The sequence below is a fragment of the Ostrinia nubilalis genome, chromosome 23 (assembly GCF_963855985.1).
Source record: "Ostrinia nubilalis chromosome 23, ilOstNubi1.1, whole genome shotgun sequence".
NCBI classification, from domain to species: Eukaryota; Metazoa; Arthropoda; class Insecta; order Lepidoptera; family Crambidae; genus Ostrinia; species Ostrinia nubilalis.
In genome coordinates, this window is record NC_087110.1 from 5,050,580 (window position 1) to 5,072,419 (window position 21,840).

Genomic DNA, 21,840 nt, shown 5'->3' on the forward strand with positions numbered 1-21,840 from the left:
TCTAAACAGGTATGTATTACAAACAGACATATTATATAGATGATCTACACTGAACTGTCCCACCCTCAGATCAATGACAGGGGGGGGGGGGGGGGCGCCATCATCGTTCAACTATACAGGGTGGAATTTTGTAATGCCACCTGAAGGGAAAGTACTCTTAATACTGTAGATAGAAAAACATTTTCAAACAAAACATTCCTTTGTTTTTGAAAAGAAAGAACTGCTTTAGATTTTTTTTCGAAAAGAAGATTTTTTTTTCGAAAATTCGCCACCGTGCCATACAATTTTCTGTAAATAATTAAAATAATTTAAGATTCCATAGTTTTCCTTTCCTTTGATTTGTCAAGTTTGTTAGAGAGGTTTCATCCTTATACTTAACCTGAACGATCGATGCAATAAAAATACAGGGTGTAATTTTTAAAAGATTTTAGTTGGTTCAATTCCTGGGTGTGCCAAGCAATATTTTGGAAATCTTTGAATGCAGTTCTATTTCTTTTCAAAAATAAAGAAATGTTTTCTTTGTGTAAAATTTTCTATCAACAGTTTTAAGAGTATTTTCCCTCCAGGTGGCATTACAAAATTTCACCCTGTATACTAGTTTCCAACATGGCGAAAATCATTGTGTTGGGTCCATAGACACAGATACCTGACCTGGAACTGTTAATAAAACCCCGGACACACGGTAACGGGATGTATTTCCTAATTGCGCGTGATTTGAGTGCTACCTCCGAACGTCGGAGATAGGGTCTGATTGGGTCGAGTTTGGGTGTGCCCAGGCTGTACTATTACTTATTCTGTGGCCCAGGTTTCAATTTCCGCTCCATCCGATCTTGGAAGGCGGTGTCTGCCTACGACCTTGAGTTTGGTTCAAGTGACAGACTAATGCCCGTTTTCACCATCAATGCCTAATTTTTAAGTGACCACTATGAAAACAAAAATCTTGTGTGTTACCATAGGAGTCACATAAAAATTAGGGATTGATGGTGAAAACTGGCAAAAGACTATTTTTCTTTTGTAACCTTACACCTCACGTCGATATGTTAGATTTTTTGTGCTTCATTAGACGATTTATGTTCACTTTAATTTTCATCGTCATCATTTCAGCCTATAGCTGTGGATATCTAGAATGTCGTGGTCCTCAGACTATCGACTAAAGTGTCTTAAATATTTGCTTAGACGTGGCCTCCATTCAAGAAGTTCAATCTACCTGCTATTTGGTTTTACGTTACGACACATGGAAAACAACACACACGTCATTTGTCCACCTTGTGGGTGGAAATCCCACGCTGCGCTTACCGCTTAGTCATACAGTTTAGCACAGCTACGAGTATACATAGGTATACTTATAAGTTATAAAACTATGCCGCTCCCGCTTATGTCTTCCACCCTCAAAACTGGGCAAAGTTTATCTTAACCGTACCATTCACGAGTTGAGGCCCCAGGCGCAACTTTGTTTATAAAGAGTGTACTTTATAGTGAGCGCAGACCATTTCATGCCTTTACGAGTTTCAACTTTTTACTAGACGTTTTTACGACTTCGAAAGAAGCTTCCGATCGCGCAGCCTAGCTTTACGGGCTATAAACATTTTTTGAATAAAAACTTTTTTGTTTTCCAACCTCTGAATGCAGGTAAGTGATTTCAACCCTTTAGTGGGTCGTAGGGGTTTTTGAAACGTTCGACGTAGTATGACGAAAAAACTGATTCACACATGGCCTAGCGCTTAACTCAGGTAATGCCTAAGGTATGGGTGGGGGAGGGAGGGGTGACATTGACATATTTATGACAGAGCATACAAATCTAAAAGTTCAAGTAAAAGGCAGGAAAGTTCTTGAGTGGCGACCACGAGCTGGAAGACGTAGCGTGGGCAGGCCTCCCACTAGGTGGACCGACGATCTGGTGAAGGTCGCGGGAAGTACCTGGATGCAAGCGGCGCAGGACCGGTCTTTGTGGAAATCCTTGGGGGAGGCCTTTGTCCAGCAGTGGACGTCTTTCGGCTGAAACGACGACGACGATACAAATCTAAAGCACATTTGAAGTTTTGCTAACATTTACCGTTCAAAAAACACCCACCCTCTCGTGCCGCTCCCATACAGGCACTGACTGAATTAACCCACTTGCTCCTACTGTATCGTTTACGATACACAAACTTTTAAAAAATAGAGATTTTTATGAGGGTAGTTTAAAATTGTGTTTTAAATAGTTTTTAGTCGTTGAGGTATTTGTCAGTTGGTATAAGTGTACGTGAGTTGTAGTTAAGCGCTAGACTTGTGTATAATATTCCCATTAACCCAAATTACTTGCTTTTTAGTTGAAACTTGTCTAAATAATTGATAGTGGAATAGATATAACGACGCGAACTGACAACTTCACAGCTGCCATTAGGGCCCATCAATCAATAGCAGGTGACGGAACTAAACGCTTGTTAATGTGTCTGAACTATTTCCGCGATAATATTGGCAGGGAAACTGACATTAAACTGATAACACTAGTTTACAAGGTTTTTTACCCAGAGATAAAACTGATATGTATCGTTAGAGTTATTAACCCTTACTTAAAAAGTGAACTTAGAAAAAATTTAGGACGTCAAATTTTGTAAATATTGATTATGTTAATTTTTATCATTTTTATACATTTATTTCTAAAAACAACCAAAAATGAGTCGTATTACTCCTTCTTTTATATTAATTAGTATCAGTTTCCCTTATTATAGACCAACAGCAATCCGCTAACATATTTTTATCCCAAATTCCTTGGTATCTTTCCTCAAAAACCTTCAAATCCTGGTGAAAACTTTCGCCATGCTCAACACTCACGCTTCCCAGGTTCTCAGGAAAAAAATCCAGGTGAGAATGTAAAAAATGAATTTTTAACGACTTATTCACACCCAATCTTTGGTAATTCCTCAATAATTTGGAAACAATTTTTGCATAATTCTCAGATAAATTTATAGTTTCCCAGGAAACTTTTCACTACTGCTTTAAATTAATATCAAGCATCTTTCCCTTACTGGAATTGCTGGGTAATAACTCCTTCAGATTGTAGCACAGGTCTTGTGACTGATGCAACATCAAGATATTGTATGTTCTTGGTTTTTGTTGTTAAAACCTGTAGTTTCAGTGAGGCAGAAGTAACAGACATTAGTGTGATTTGTTGGTTCTCTCCATAACATTGGGGTGCCAATTCGTATATGTTTTCTTTTTCCTGCAGCCTAGTGCAATAATATACTCCTCAAATTTTCGCACATTACACCAGGAACCCATTTTTTATCAGGTTTGTTACCGAGATTAGAAAGTAATAGAAATAGGCCGGTTTTACGGCCTTAGTGACTGGTCTCTTCTTTTTTGACAATATAATTTGGCCACAAACTTTGCAAAAGTTATTTGGGCTTAATTTACACTGCCTTGGTGACATTTTAAAACAAGTGAAAATGTTAAAATAATACTTAAACGCAATTAAAATAAAGTAGAAACTCCGTCACGGCTAACAAGACAGCTTACTTAGGTAAATGTGGATATCTCAAAAACTTGACGTGATAAAAATATGAGACGTATATTTTTGTAATAAGGGGGCTGATAGAAAACACATCCAATATGAATTATCTTTGGGTAAAAGAAAAACTTTTTTTTTGTAAACTAGTGTAATCTAAGGTGGTGTTACATCCCTTACTAACCACATTTATCTATGTAAAAGCGAAGGATCACTGACTCACTCACTCATCACAAAATCTCAGAAACTACAAGTGCTAGGAGTCTCAAATTTTGCATGGGGGTTCCTTTTAGAACGTAGGTGCTCACTAAGACGGGATTTTACGAAACTCCACCCCTAAGGAGGTTAAACGGGGTCCAAGCGTACGAAGTCGCGGGCGGTTGCCAGTAGGTAATACATATGTATAGGTACCTGCATTATAAAACACATTACCTTTTTTGTGTTGCGAAGTCGGGTAAAAATTTACACGCACTAACTACACATCATAACACTGAACTCGTTTTGAAAGGCTTTAGAAGTCAAATTAAAAGAAAGTTAAATTGTACCGAAAACAAACGAATCATCAGTTCGGAAAATGGGAAACTTTTTTGATGATCGATCCACTTTACACTTTTCGTTACAGTTATAATAATACGCTGTTAGTTTGAAGAAAGAATAAGCTATTATTTTTAAGCATACGAGTATTTAGCTTTAGTCCAGTAGAATTAGCTTTTAAATCGGAAATAATTCCTACAAAAGATTTTATTGTTTTAATGGCTTCATTGGTTGCCCATTAAGTTTCTCCTAAGTTTTCGACTTCGACGGAGTTGTGCTTAAGTGGTGGGGGCCCCCGAAAGGGGCATTTTTTCGGTTTTCCGGTTATACCGCGTAAAGGACTTACCCTATCAAAAAGTGGTCTTCATGACGGTTGAAGGGCACTTAATCCTGCATTGAATAAGACCAAATTCATATGTTTTGGACAAACCGTTCTCGCGCTAAAGTTCGGCAAAGTAGAAAATATACGTATAATTAATGACCCTCTCCACGTCCAATGGTTTGTTACCCACAGGCTTCCAAGTCTTGAAAAGGGCCACCTCAACCAGTGTAACCCTATCAAGGCTTACGAGCTTGATGCGCCTATCCTTGTTCGTCCCAGCCGTTCCTTAACTGCGGTTGCTGCACCTCTGCCTGGCACTCACCTGAACGACTCTGTGTTACCTACTGTGGCTGCCCCTCTTCCTTGTATCCTCCTGCATGACTACGTTGCCTAGCCGTATGCCTGGTCTAAGGTTCGACGCCAAAAATCAACAACAACAAGTTCATATTAAAACGCTGAAGAGTTTTTTGTTTGTTTGTTTGAACGCGCTAATCTTAAGAATTACTAGTTTGATTGAAATCATTATTTTTGTGTTGAATAGCTCATACATTGAGGAAGGCTATAGGATATATACAATCACTCTACGACTAATAGAGGCGAAGCAGTAAAGAAAAATGTTGCAAGTACGGGAAATGGTATTTAAACTATTTTCACGCGTACGAAGTTGATTTTGTGGCGTCGAACCTTGGACCAGGCATATGGCTAAGCAATGAAATCGTACAGGAGGGTACAAGGAAGAGGGGCAGCCACATTAGGTAACACAGAGTCGTTCAGGAGAGTGCCAGGAAGAGGTGCAGCAACCGCAGTTAAGGAACGGCTGGGACGAACAAGGATAAGCGAATCAAACTCGTGAGCCTTGTTAGGGTTACACTGGTTAAGGCGACCCTTTACAAGGCTTGGAAGCATGTGGGTAACAAGCCATTGGACGTGGAGAGGGTCATTAATTATACGTATATTTTCTACTTTGCCGAACTTTAGCGCGAGAACGGTTTGTCCAAAACATATGAATTTGGTCTTATTCAATGCAGGATTAAGTGCCCTTTAACTGTCATGAAGACCACTTTTCGATAGGGTAAGTCCTTTACGCGGTATAACCGTAAAACCGAAAAAACGCCCTTTTCGGGGCCCCCACCACTTAAGCACAACTCCGTCGAAGTCGAAAACTTAGGAGAGTCTTGATGGGCAACCAATGAAGCCATTAAAGCAAAAAATCTTTTGTAGGAATTATTTCCGATTTAATCAATTTTTGTGTTTAATTCTACTGGCCTACTTACCTCGAGGGGTTAACGTTCTTTCTGAAACGAAACATTTTAATAATGTTAATAAATAAATATTGCACTTCTTAACTGCGCTGTTACTTCCCGAGACTTAATTTTTGGGCTGACCCGGTATCTATTTAGTACCTACCTATTGTTGATCGAAGCTTAGAACACTAAATATCTTATCCTCCTTGCACGGGTTAGCTATTATAGCTATCGATTCGAACTGCAGCGAAGTCGAAACTCCAGATAAACGGTGCATAATTTGTCCCACTTCTACATTTAGGCACTTACTCGTACCTTACTAAGTTCTAGCTTGGGATGGTCTTTGAATGCATTTGATTATTGATCTTGGTGTTTTAGTTCATATGTAAAATTGGTGGCGATCTGTTCTGACTTTTACTTAATCAAACTAAAGTTATATTCGATTAATTCATTGGATAGTGATAATGATAATAAAATTAACACTGTTAACTCGTGGAAGTCGAACCTTAATTTCGAAGTCTTCTTCTGATTAATTTCGTTGCGGGTCCAATGAAAGTTTAACTTTCCCCCAGGACAAAGTTGACCTTCATTGGTTGGGTTTTTGTGGCGGTCAAGCTGTAGATCCTGGCTACACAGGAGTTGCAGTGGTGGGAACGAGAGGTGGGAATAGTCCCGTATACATGTTAACTCGTGGAACCATTAGTGGTCGCATGAGACCACGGTAATAATAATTCTAAATTGTATCTCGATTCGGTAGCACTTGAAGGGGTTAAAAGCTATATTAATTTTGCCTTAATTTTTGCTGCCTTATTTATCCGCATGAGAGAGAAAGCTGTAGGTACTATTTGTTTAGGTGAGAGACCAATATAAAACGCTTGTCAGGAGAGTTATTCTTGACTTGTTTAAAATACTATGATTCCTCATAGAAATGCTTACGGTGTATTTAGATCATTGCATTACTTAATAGTGTTTTGGTTGATGAAGTTTATTTGAAAGTACCTATTGAATTAACTGAAATAAAATATTATCACCCACTCATAGATAAGTATCATTAGTTACAGACGACTGTCGACAAATAAATACATATTAGCCACTCATTCGCAAAAAACATTCCAAATGAAATTCTGGCTGGTTTCAGCACCATTTACAGACGCAAATGTAATCATTGATATGAATAACTTTAGTCAGTCGACATCAAAATGATGCTGCGAAAAACATTTCATACCCGACATATTTCATTGACCTTTAAAACGGTGGAAAATTGTTTATGTATTTTCAATGTCCATTACATTGATTTTATATTCGTTTTGCAGAACTGGGAACTTTTTGACTTTTGATTTTGTTTTTTTTTGTTTAAGTCTAGCCGATATTTTTGTTCTTTTCCATGGATTTTTTTACCAGATTAATTTTCACTAGACACTAAAGGCTGGGTTGCACCATCTTACTTTGACTTTAACAAATGTCAAGTCCGTTAAAATCCATACAAAAAGCACCGGTTGTCGTTATAGTTACGGTCAAAGTTAGATGGTGCAACTCAGCTTTAGTGCAATGATTCCCAAAGTGGTCCAGGCTCAGATCATAGAAAGAGAATAGATATGAAGTCGCGCGTAACTACAACGAGAACCAGTGTCCCCACATTTCCCCCACCACAGCTCCCACACACACATTCAACTGTGTAAAAACAAAGCGACTGAGAGTCTACGACAACATGTGCAACCGGCTTAAAAGTGCTGTGATTGGCCAGAAGGCATGCCTTATGGCCAATCAATGGCCGCGTGACGTGACGCACACTAAGAAAACGCTAGTGAGAGAACAAAGATAAAATGGAGTCGACAAGATATCGATACTTTAAATCGGGGGCAAGGGGCAAGGCTCGAAACTGATTTCACAAAATGCTTATGTATGAAAACCTTTTTATTATTATACGTTATTATTTAACTACTATCACGCATTTACTTTTTAATTATGACGATCTGCGTACCGCATATGTTTATCAAAAATAATGCCTATATTAGGCTTTCAACTAGCTCTTATAGTAATTACATAGTTGACAGTTACTAATTACTTCTACTGTTATTTTTTTTTTTGTAAAATCTTATAATCGCAAGTAGCACATCATTTTTTTATTTAAAATTAAAAAATAGAAAATTATAATTTACTTCTATTTATCGATAATAGGAAACCGCATTAGAACACGAGCACGGCACTGTGTTACGACCGGCACATGCGGCCGTACTGTGTATTTTCACACGACAGTGGATATCGGAAGAAATTAAATACATTGCGCAGTAGTTGAGCATGACATAAAGTGGTTGCTAACTAAATTGTCAATGTACAAGTGTGTTAGAATTTTTATCACCACCGATTTCGATATCGCAGTAACTGTTACGGCACTGAATTCGTTCGTAAAAATGTTTAGTTTTTTTTATTTATAAGCAAAATACCAATGGATTTGCAATACTTACATGTAGTAAATGACTCCATTGTTCCTGTAGTTCTTCGTTTCACTTGTTTTATTGCACATAACGACGCATTATCCAAAATATCGGAGAACATTTCCTTAGTACGACTGAATCGCGACTAACCTAGCTACGCGGCCGATGTTCGTTTCTGGGCATATCGCGGAGACACGCGCCACGCCCCCGTTTCACATCTATTCCCTTCTATGATCTGAGGGTCCAGGTGAGACTTTATCCACACCATGCAGTGCAAAAGCTACGTTCCCCAGACAAGGAACTTAGGTATGCGCTCTAAGTTAGGTCACTTATCGATAGTTGCCTCTCTAACAAGTCGGATTTCAATAAGTAGCGACTAGCAACTATTAGTATGAGTTTCACATTTGAATACTTTGCTAAGAGTTCCCTGTTTGGAGAGCTAAGTTTCACTTGAACGGATTTCCTATCGTTTTCCTTTTCTATCGAGTGTGGAGCGACTGACTTTGGTAAACTGATGAATTCTAATGTCAGACATTATGAACTTTTTTGACGTCTCTCATAATAATCTATACTAATATTATAAAGAGGTAAAGTTTGTGTGTTTGTATATTTGTTAAATTGTAAGGGGTAATCTCGGGATCTACTGAACCGATTTTAAAAATTCTTTCAGTAATAGAAAGCCACATTATTGCTGAGAGTCATAGGTTATATAAAAAACCGAAAAATTCCACGCGGGCGCAGCCGCGGGCGGAAAGCTAGTTGGTTATAATTTAGGATTTATAATAAAAACGGCTACATTTTGCAGCGATACAAACGCTATTGAGTCTGCAACTTCGATACAGTCGCTAAAATTCTACTTTAGCGCCAAATCCACAGTGTAGGTACCTACCTACTTATACAAGTCCTTGACATCCCTTCTGAAGTAGTCAGTGTCAAATAGTTCGTGACACCCAAAGTGGCCAAAAAGTTGACAACATAACCTTATTCCAATTGTAACAAAGACGTGTTGCGAAGTTAACGGCCACTTTGGGTGTCACGAACTATTTGACGCTGACTGTACCTACGGTTCGGTTTTTTGCAAGACACTGCAACTAAGATGTTCGTGTGGATGTTAATATTAAAACACGGCTCCTGCAAAAAATAGTTCCTGTAAAAAACGGCACGTCTCCATAGGAAAGAGCCCTAAAGGCTCTTTCAAATTAGACGTTTTGAGACGGATGGTTGTTGTCCGTTTTTAGACCGTACACGGAAAATTATATGATAATTACATGATATGATATAAAATTGACAAGTACCAACAAACAGTAAGGCTGAGTTGCACCACCTAACTTTGACCGTAACTATAACGATAACCGGTGTTTTTTGTATGGAGTTTGACAAACTTTTGACGTTTGTTAAAGTTAAAGTAAGATGGTGCAACCCAGCTTAAGTGTGCGGACTTGCATACGAAAGACAACGGTCCGGTTCAAAACGTCTAATTTGAAAAAGCTCTAACGGCCTTATTCATAAACGATGCTTGCTCAAGTGAAGCAGCAAATCGAACGCACAGCATTGAATAGAGGTCTGTGATTGGTCACGAACCCTGTGCGTCAACGCGCACTGTGAGACCTCATAGCAATGTTTTTGAATACGGGCGTTAAGGTTCGGACAAACCAAAAGTTGTGCAAAAGTTGTTTCACACTGCCACGACCGCGATCACTGCGCGTGCAGGTTGTCACTGTCACGCACACTGTCACTTTCGCTTTCCAGGCGTTTACAAAGTTGGTTCTGCAGATAATATCCCAATTTTATTTTACAAAGATGTTATTTGATACCGATAGCGAAGTTGAAGAAGCATTATGTATTAAAGTCTAAGAGGTTGACACCTATCAGGGTTCTCGAGAGAACTAGAATAATTTTTTTATTACACTAAAATAAATTCTGATATTGATACTCTATTCTAAAACCTTTTTTATTATTCAAGTAGGTCAGACTAGTGGCGTGTTATGATTAATTCATTTTTTTATTGTGTAAAACCTTTTTAACAGGTCCTATTTACTATTTATCTAGGCTTTATTACATCGATTTAAAAAAAAAACAGAAACGTCACAGCGACAAATGGCGCGATGATAACTGCCCCCCTAGACAAAACGCACTTTTTGATCGAATCGAAAATCGAATCCGTCAAAACTCCATACAAAAAAGGGGCTTTTCGACCACTTTTCGACTGGTTTGCGATTATAATTTTCATTTTGTCTAGACCCACTGATCGCTGCGTGCAGACGCTGCATAGATCGCCGCGACCAATGACAGGACGCGTTGATGTGAACTCATCGCTACAAATTCATACACGCTGTCTGGTCGCCATCGCCATCGTCATCGTGCACGCCGGCTGCACGCGTTGGTCTGGTCTAACCTTTACACTCTCAGAGCAGCAGCGTCTCGGCGTTGTATGCAAGCGTACACCAAGTTTATAATGACAAATACGCGTCTAGCTAGAACGCTACGTTGCAGTGGACAATGGTGCTTACTCTTTAGCAAATATCATACACTATTGTAGCTTTGTTTTGACCAAAGCATTTCTGCCGGAGAGTTAAAATGCGGGCTAATTCCATAGCTAGCAATTCTGATTTAGCTTCTCACAATCTTTGCTAAATATGGTGCAGCCAAAAGCAACGCTTCGTGTGGCTCAAACATTACTCCAAGGGTTCCCAAACTTATTTAATACGCACCCCCTTTCAAACATACAAAAAATGCGCGCCCTCATCCATCCTCCAGTCCAGATATTTATTGGTCATATCGAGCAGTCTGGAATGTATTCTGTCAGCGGTCGCAGGTTTCATAATACACTAGCGGCCGCCCGCGACTTCGTACGCGTGGTTCCAGTTTTACCCTCTTAGGGGTGGAGTTTCTTCTCTCAGCGGTCGCAGGTTTTATAATACACTAGCGGCCGCCCGCGACTTCGGACGCATGGATCCAATTTTACCCCCTTAGGAGTGAAGTTTCGTAAAATCCTTTCTTAGCGGATGCCTACGACATAACATCTACCTGCATGCCAAATTTCAGCCCGATCCGTCCAGTGGTTTGGGCTGTGCGTTGATAGATCACTATGTCAGTCAGTCAGTCAGTCACCTTTCAGTTATTACTTAACTACACAGATAAAGGTCTTTGCGCCTCCCCTGGGGCACGCCCCCCACTTAGGGAACCCCTATATTACCCCTTTCGGCACACGTGAGCAAAGCAACGAGACGGAGATAATGCTATACATTTTAAAGTGGACTTTCCTAGTTGATCCAACGTGTATCCATTTTAAAGCAAGACTAGCATTTCCAGATTTTGTACGCCAAAACACGTTCTTGGTACTTGTAATGTGATGGTGAATTTTGGATTTGAAAGGCTGAGTACACAGCTGGAAGTGGCAAATGCCACAATTAGGTACAAAATTGGGAAAGCATTTGTAAAGAGATATTTTTTATGCAGCTCAAAGTAAGTATTATACTGATATCGCACCCGATGTTAAGCAAGATGCAGTCTAAGATGGCATATACCTTTTTTTTATCCACAACGAGGAAGCTCTTGGCCTGTATCTCACCTGATTGTAAGTGATGATCAGGCCAAAGGTGAAAGCCAGCTTCACCCGGAATCCTCAACCATGGAGGAACTGGCTATCTTACCTCTAACTGCCAGAACACAACAATGGTGTTAACATTGTTGTTATGGCGACAGACTTAGGTAAGATGATGGTAGCTAGCCAGGCGGACTTAGAATAAGCCCTACCACCAACCAAACCGAACAGAAAAATCTGCCCCCACTGGGAATCGAACCCGGGACCTCTGCGTCTGAAGCAGGTGGTCTTACCACTAGACCACAGAAGCGATTATATCTACCTGCCCTTTAAGTGCCTATTCACTCTCGCCTTGAAGAGGCCTGGATTATAATGCTCGGGAAAGACAGCAGCAGGCAGTGAATTCCAGTCCCTAGCTGTTCGCATTATAAAAGAGTTAGCGAAACATTTAGTGCGAGCCGCTGGAATCTCGACAATGTAGGGATGGTAAGTACGTCTTGCGTTGCGTCTGGTTCGCCAGTGATGGTAGGGATCTTGGTGGAATTAGACTGTGTACCTTCCTTGTGTTATTCCTTCACACATTCTCCGAAGATGAAATAAAAAAACGCCTCCGTAGCGTACTTGTCAGAGATTGACACCCGTATTCACAAACATTACTATGAGGTCTCACACGACCCAAATTGTCCTAGGTTTGGTTCCCTAAACAAGTGTTACAGTTTGGTTATAATATTGGATAGCAACTTTAATCAACTCTTATGATTTCTTGCTTCAGAAAGCACATTAAGCCGTGGTCTAATTTGCGTCAAATTTAGTCTAGACAGACACTTCACAAAGACTGATACCAAGGTTGTCATCTAATAAGACCGAATACTATGAATTTTAATTTAAACAAGCAAATGTTAGATGTTTTGTTCTTAAATATTTCTGTCTGCGGTCTTATACAGTAAAACTGTTTTTAGTTTTCAATAGGAGATATAATTTTCAAGGTAATACGATTCCTTGAAAACTTAACCCTTAAGTAACACCGTGGGGTAATTTTTTACCCCAGGCGCATAAAAATTGACATATCTTTTTTTCTAGCGTAGCTAGTGCAATGTCGTTTTGTGTATTTTCAATCCAGAGTGTGCGCTTTAAGCTCGTAGATGCGGGATGTGAAAAAAATCATCCGTTTCGCTTGTACAGGTAGTTGGGGCAAAAATTTACCCCAGGGTGTTAGTTACGCTTACTTTAATTTATCATCACCTAACATGTTATTAATAGGTTTTTACAACATTGAAACAAAATTAGTAAATATGTATATGACGATTAAGTAGCACATTGTCTCTAGAATGCAGAGAGATAATTAGAACTTGATTTACATGATACTTTTCGAACTTTGAAGACATCCCCTCAGAACAGAGCGTTCATAAATTCGATACAGAAATAGGGCTCAAAAAAGTGATAATTACGTAGTAATTCAGCGTATCTGATGTGTTTTGAAAAAAATAATTAGGAATAATATAAATAAAAAATATTTTTAAATATTTTTTCATAATTTTATAAAAAAATAAGTTTTTTTATTTTGCTTTATTATAAAGCCAGAAATTTTCGTTTTATTTCATTTTGTGTTTAAAATATGCATAAAACATCTATTTAATGTCCGATTAGTGTAAGTTTTTGGTTCCCATAATAACTTTCCAAGATTTTTCTAGAAGACCATTGTGGAGACTATTAGTTGCCAATGACAAATTATTTGTTTTTTGTTATGATTGATTTAAGGTGTTTCTTTACGCTAGATATACGTTCTTTTAAAGCAATCGTATAATTCAGTGAGTCCATTAATACATTGTAAATCACAAAATTAAATTGATTTTAAATATTTACTTAATCTTTTTCAATTTCCGTTTGGGGTATTTTTTGCCCCAGGGTGTTTAAAGTGTAACCAAAAATAAGGATGTAACCCTTAAGGGTTAAACAAAAATGGAAGGCGAGGCGAGAGTGAATAGGCACCTACAGGGCAGATATTTTATGTACCATCCTAGACAGCATCCCACTTAACATCAGGTGCGATTGTGGTCCAATACCTGGTTTGTTAAAAAATAAACAAAAAATAACATTTCCAAACATTCCCGAATCGAGTTTCCCACAAAAATCCGAATTGATGGTAACACTATTCCCCAGGATTTGCAGGAAACGTGGAAGTCAGCTGAATATAAAAGGTATTGTTTACTGAAAGATTTGGCGTTTTTAAAACTAGCTTGCACTGCTGTATTTTTATAGCAATAAAGCTGATATTGCTAAATCTAGATTGAATAGTATTTTCAAAGATTTAATAGCGTTTTGAGCTGTGTTTATTCAGTTTAACTTGCGCACGTGAGATTTATAGAAGAGAGTTGTTTTTATAAGCCCGATTTCAACTACAGTGAAATCTATTAGAGAGATTTATAGAATTCATTTCGGTTGGAAAATGCTGTGGTATTTTTCTGGAAATGTTAAGAGCTGATTCCAAAAGCTTAAATCGAGCTTTGGAAATGTAATAATTAAATCATCTGTTTATTTTAAAGTTCAAATACGGAGATTAGTTCTGAGAATTTTAAATGTCAAAGGTTTGTTGATGAAGGGGGGCCAGGTATATTTTGAAGTAAAAATGCGAAATAATTTCAACAGACGTGTGTACTGATCGGTTCCACAAGGCAGAGAGAGAAACTTAAAAATCTAGGGTGTACGACGGTTGGCACCACTGTCAATGTCACAATTTTTATATAGGGTATCACTCGCGATCGCGAACATGCCCCCGCGCGTTGAAGGCTCGTCCTTCAACCGAAACGTCTTCTTCTGGGAGCAACGGAACAATCTTGCTGAAGCTACGCCGTACGATGCCGTTTGCAGTCTGTATGTCAGCAACTCGACAGATCCCATCACTGGCACCAGGAAAGACTTTGACAATGCGCCCAAGTTTCCATTTTAGAGGTGGAAGTCCATCTTCTTTCAGTAGGACAAGCGTGTCGACTTCTAGGGAGTACTTGCATGAATGCCATTTGGCTCTTTGCTGAAGTTCTGCAATGTACTCTTTGCTCCATCTCGTCCAAAAGTGTTGGCGTAATTGCTCAATGCGTTGAAATCGTGTTAACCTGCTGATGGGGCAGTCTGCGTAGCTGGAGTTCGGCAGGGCGGTGAGAGGGCGGCCGATGAGGAAGTGGCCGGGCGTGAGTGGCGTCAGGTCTGCGGGGTCCGATGACAACGGAGAGAGTGGCCGAGAGTTAAGTATCGCCTCGATTTGCACCAAAGTGGTAGTGAGCTCTTCGAACGTAAGATTACAATTTCCCAGCACTCTATTCAAATGAAATTTAACTGACTTAACGCCAGCCTCCCAGAGACCTCTAAAATTAGGACTATACGCAGGTATAAAATGAAAATTAATACTTTCCTGCGCCATGTCCGAAGCCAATGAATCACAATTGCCTTTCAAGAATTTCAAAATCTCGTTAACCGCTCCTACGAATGAGGTACCGTTATCTGAAAATATGTGAGAGGGTTTTCCTCTGCGTGAGATGAATCTGCGCAGCGCGAGAAGGTAATTATTACTTGTTAAATCACCCACTAGCTCAAGGTGTACCGCTTTGGTCGTGAAACATACAAAAATTGCAATGTACGATTTAGTGAGTCTACAGCCACGGCCTGTGCGATTAGCGACAGCCATAGGGCCTGCATAGTCTACACCTACGCTATCAAATGGGTATCCACCTGGTTGAAGTCGCTGCTGCGGCAAATTTCCCATTAATGGGTTAAAAGTCTTACCCTTCATGCGATTACAACGTACGCATTGACGATAACATTTTCTTGCTAAGTTGCGGCCGCCTATCGGCCAGTAAGTTTCCCTGATGGTAGCCAATAGTAGTTGAGGGCCGGCATGCATCAATTTATTATGTTCATATTCAAACATTAATTTGGTTACTAAATGAGTGGACTGTATAATGATAGGATGTTTCTTTTCAAATGAAAATTCTGAATTATCTAAACGACCACCAACGCGAATTAAATTATTATCATCTAAGTAAACATTGAATTTAATTAGTGGGCTTTTACTAGGTAAATCCTTATTTTTCGTTAATAAATCATATTCTGGGAATGATTCAATTTGCGATTGTTTTAAAATTACAATTAGTGCTTCATCTAATTCACAAGCATTTAAGAAGCTTTTCGTTCGCATCGTTCCCTTTTTGCAATTATTTATGAATCTAAGCACATAAGCCACAGTGCGTTGAAGTCTAGAAAGTTTCGAAAAACGACTAAAATCAATAAATTTACTTTGAGTTTCACAGTTTACAATTAAAGTTACCTCCTTTCGAGTTTCAGGCAAATCACCGGCTGTACTAGGCGCTGTTGGGGTTGCAGGCCAGTGCGATGGATCGCGTTTTAAATAATCTGGTCCGTGCCACCATGAATTAAGCGACTGAAGAGATTCTATGCTAACTCCACGAGATATTAAATCTGCGGGATTCTCTTCAGACGGAACATGTCGCCAAGTACAGTGACCGGTTTTGTCTAAAATTTCGGCTATGCGATTGCGTACGAATGGTTGCAACTTCGAAGGCAACATTTTGAGCCAACCAATGACGACCATTGAGTCTGTCCAAAAAATGACTTGGTTGACTTGCAATCGTAGTGCAGCAATTGCTTTCTCGTACAAATGAGCACCCACTACGGCGCCGCATAGCTCGAGGCGTGGTATTGTTGTCGGCTTGATTGGAGCAACTCTACTCTTGGCAAGTAATAAATGGACTGAGACCTCACCTTCACAATTAATGCTACGAACATACACACAGGAGCCGTACGCACGCTCAGACGCATCTGTGAAAATGTGTAATTCCAGCCGCGAAGCTGAATCACAGATAACACGTCGCGGTATGCGTAAGCTGTTTAGACCCGGGAGGCCTTGGACCAGCTCCGTCCAAGTTTGTTGTATGTCCACAGGTAGCTCATCATCCCAGGACAGTTTTTGTAGCCATAGTCTCTGTAATAGAATTTTCATGAGGATGACACAAGGTGAAAGAAGGCCTAATGGATCAAATATTTTGGCAATTACAGAAAGTATATCACGCTTTGTGTTTCCTTTGGCTATTGAACTGATTGGAAAGTAAAATTCGTCTAAAACTGAGTGCCACCCGAGGCCCAGTGTTTTACCGGCGCCAGAGTCACAAATGTTTACATCGGGAGATGACTTATCAGTCTTAGGCAATAATTGAGGCTCATTGGACTTCCATTTTCTGAGAGGCATGCAAGCAGAGGCTAACTCAGCTGTTACTTGATTACGTATGTATAAAACTTGTTCAATTTCATCACCACCACTCAAGAAATCATCGACGTAAAAATCATGGATAATGATTTCACCTATTTGAGAGTCTCTACATTCTAGACCAATTTGTTTTAGGCAGCGAGTAGCGAGAAATGGAGCACTAGCGGTGCCGTAGCTTACCCGGTTCAAAGCATAACATTTCAGTTGCGAATTGGGTTGATTTTGGTCACGCCAAATAATTTGTTGCAACGGTCTGTCTACGGCATCGACTTCTATGCATCTATACATTTTTTCTACGTCTGCTACAATCACATATTTGTGCTGCCTAAATCGTAGAAGGATTGAAAGTAGGTCATCTTGAACTGTAGGCCCAATCATTTGAAGCTGATTAAATGAAACACCTGTAGTGGTTGGACTACTTGCATTAAATACGACGCGAAGTTTGGTCGTAGTGCTACTCTCACGAAGAACTCCATGATGAGGAATGAAATAATGAGGGACCGATGTGATCGGTTCGCACTCAGTCATGTGACCTAACGATTCGTATTCTACCATGAAGTCATTGTACATTTTACTAAATAACGAATCTTTTTTGAGTCGACGTTCTAATGATAACATACAATGTTTAGCTCGCTGATAAGAATCACCTAACACGCTTGGTGTTTGCTTTAATGGGATCCTAACACAGAATCTACCGTCTGAGAGGCGAGTTGTATTTTTTACAAAATGTTCTTCACATTGCTTCTCCTCTGGAAAATAATGAGATGACTGAGGGCTAACTTCTTCGAGCTGCCAAAACCGCGTAAGTTGGGCTTGAATGTCATCTTCAGTGCAATGTGAAGTCAATGGATCAACCTGAGTAAAGTTGCATTTAATGTGTGGAAAATCAGATACACGACCGCGACTAACAGGGCCGGAAACTATCCATCCTAGTCTAGTTTCATAAAGTATTGGTTTTCCATCACCTAACTTAATGTTTTGCGAGCCTAAAATGTCCCAAAAAACATCAGCGCCGATGATCATATCAACGGCGGCGGGCGAATTAAACTGAGGGTCCGCTAAACAAATATCAGACGGAATGTTTAAATTCCTTACATTAATTTTACACCCGGGAACACTATCTGTGATCGACGGAAGAATGAAACAATTTAAGTTAATTGAATAAGTTTCACACAAAGACGTAATAGGCAAACGACACATTTTATTTATGTTCGATGTTTTATTATTTATACCTACGACGATTCTATCAGTGCGATCAGCTGGCAAGTTTAATTGTTTAAATAGCCGTTCGGTCAACAGGCACGACGTACTGCCGCTGTCTAAAATGGCGCGAGCGACGACTTCGCGATCATAACAGTCTCGCAGTTTTACTAATGCAGTCGACAACAAAACCTCACACTGATCTGACGCGTCGCATGCGGCGGAGACGCTTCCCGAGAGTGCAACGCTCGAACCATGCGCACCTGTAGGCATCGAGTTTTTTGTACGAGTGCCGTTATCGCAATCAGCTGTTTGGGCGCTAGTTATAGGTATAGGTGTAGACATTTGCTTTGATGCTTCTATCTCGTTAATGTGAATGAGCGTATGGTGTTTGCGTTTGCATATTTTACAACCAGGACGCTTACATGAATTAGCATAATGTCCACTACGGAAACAATTAAAACATATCCTATAACTAGGCAGTAACTTATACCGTGCTTCGCTAGTCAATGCAAGAAACCTAGGACAATTGTTTAAAAAATGATTATCACTGCAATTAGGGCATGGTTTTAGTGAAGATGCATTTGAATCATTATTTTGATTGTTCTGATAAGATACCATTGCCTTTATTTTAGTTGCAGGTTTGCTCTTTGACATGATATTATTTTGTGATAGTTCAATAGTCTCAAGTAAGTCTGCGCGATTACGTATAAAACTAAGTAAGAATTCTAGACTTATTGGCTTATCATTAGGCAATGAACTCTTGTGTTCCTCCCACTCACGATATGTTTTAGAGTCTAGCTTTTTTGTGATGATATAAATTAATAATGTATCCCAATGATCGACAGGTTCTCCTAGGGATTCTAAGGACCGCAAATTCTTATTAACCTGATCGATAATTCCCTTTAAATTAATCGAGGATTCTCTTGTGATCGATTCAATGTTGAATAAAGCTGAAATGTGATTTTGTATCAATAAACGTTTGTTATCAAAACGATCACACAAGAGTTTCCACGCAACAGAATAGTTTTTAGCTGAAAACTCAATGGAATTAATTACCACAGCAGCTGACCCTTCCAAAGATGCCCTTAAATAGTGGAATTTATTTACCTCATCAATTTGATCGTTATTGTCAATCAAACTGGAAAAGGTATCGTGAAATTCCATCCAAGTTTCATATGAGCCACTAAATTTTGGCAATTGTATCGTGGGCAATTTAACAAGTTTTTGATTGTTGGAACGACTACCGATTGATTGCGCATCTAATTTATCTTGTGACTTACGATAACTGTCTAGAATTTCTTGTGCCTTGGCAAGGACGCGATAATAATTTCCTTCAAACTCATTCCGTTCACTAATTTGCAGATCATCATCACACGCACACTCAATTTTCAACTGCACCTCATCGTATGAATCGTATAAATGTTCAACCTTACCGATTCGCAATTGTAACTCCCTGGCATCCTGACAACTTAGCGAGGATCCTTCCAAACCGGCCAAATGATTGGAAAATGCAGTGAGACGACCTTTTATGCTTCCACGTATCCTTTTTAAGTCCTTATCGTCCATCATTTTGGGAGACTGAGGTCGGCTTGGTACTTTCAATTCACTTGTCATCCTGGAATGTATACAATTGAAACTTTTACTTATGTACTTAGTACTATTATACAATATAAGACAACGAATGAGTGAATTGAGGTGTGGAATAGATGCAATTATTAGAAAATATAAAAACAATTAATACGGAATTTGGATAAATTAATTAAATTACAATGATTGGAAATTATTATTGAGACTAATATTCACAATAAATACGAAAATATAAAGTGGAATTATAACCTATAAAATCACGACCGTTACAGTGAGTGTTAAAATAATGATAATTTGGCTTAAACAAATACTAGATAAATTATTCGGCACTTAATTGCGAATGTATTAACAAAATAATAAGATTTAACTAGCTTAACAGATTGCCAAATGTATCTACACTGCTACATTTAAATTGTAACGGGTAGGTAAATCGGTTACACAGTCATTATTTCACAAATTTTGCATAAAATACACATTAATGATTACTAACCTGATATATCCTTACAATTACAGTTAAAATATACCTTATTAGAGTGCTGGGTCCTAAAATTAATCACTTTTTATACCACTTTGCTCACGCGTTTTATCCGTTGGACTTTGAACCTCGACCACTCTTTGACGACGCGCAATCCCCAATGCAAATAACTGCGCTTTCCGTGAATTCCTCGTAGCGGTTTCTCGATTGCAATAATAATCTGGCTCGATCCAGGACCATGAAGGGGGGCCAGGTATATTTTGAAGTAAAAATGCGAAATAATTTCAACAGACGGTTGGCACCACTGTCAATGTCACAATTTTTATATAGGGTATCACTCGCGATCGCGAACATTGAAGAAGCTTCATTTAAATAGAAACGGTTTTAGCATCGGCAATTTTCAGAGTATCAAAGTTTCAGATGACATCAATTAACTATATCACAAATAGATTGCTGATTAGTTGTGACTTCACAGATTCAGTTTCTATTTGGGACTTGTCAAACCAAAAGTTCTACTTTGTTTATCAGACAGATAAGTTTCTGTTAGGCTATCTGGGATTCTATTCATTTCCACCACTTTTTCTCAGCACCAGCCGATATGTTGTCCTGAAGTTCATTTCCATAAATCAGCTAGTAGTGCAAAGAGGCAAAGCATGTTTGTAAGATGGGGATAGCGGTGCGGGTTGTACAATAACTAAATGTCGATGTATAACTTTACTGCATATCTGAATTGTACAATTGTTTGTTATCCTTAATAAAATAAAATAAAATAAAATAAAATAAAATAAAATAAAATAAAATAAAATAAAATAAAATAAAATAAAATAAAATAAAATAAAATAAAATAAAATAAAATAAAATAAAATAAAATAAAATAAAATAAAATAAAATAAAATAAAATAAAATAAAATAAAATAAAATAAAATAAAATAAAATAAAATAAAATAAAATAAAATAAAATAAAATAAAATAAAATAAAATAAAATAAAATAAAATAAAATAAAATAAAATAAAATAAAATAAAATAAAATAAAATAAAATAAAATAAAATAAAATAAAATAAAATAAAATAAAATAAAATAAAATAAAATAAAATAAAATAAAATAAAATAAAATAAAATAAAATAAAATAAAATAAAATAAAATAAAATAAAATAAAATAAAATAAAATAAAATAAAATAAGTAAGGCAAGCTATACATATTTGGGCCGTAAGTATATAAGTGCCCTGCAAAGGGCCTATATAATTATCTATACAGTGGCTGTACTAAATGTATGGAACCTGAAAACATAACATTTTCTGATAGATCCAGTTTATTCTATAACTTACTATTGATACCGTTTCAGGATCTAATCAAGCAATTTTTCGATCGTATCGTTTAGTTTAGAAATAATCGAGTGAGATCACATAACAATTTGACATGTTACTAATAAGGAATTTGAATGTTTATTTAGCCTAATAAACAATTTGAATTTATTTTAGTTTGCCGTTTGGTGTAGTGGTTCGAAACGTACTACTATGCCGAGAGGTCCCGAGTTCGATTGGGGCTACATGGCGCTGTGTGAAATTGTCCAAAGATATTTATTATTATTTGAATCAGCAAGTTGTGAAAGCCAGTATCCATAGCAGTGTTGCCATAACATCACTTATCATTAACTCGCAAGGTCCATGTTGATGTAAATGCTGATTGGAGTGATCATCCAAGCTTTCGCCTTCGTCTTGTATGTAAATGTA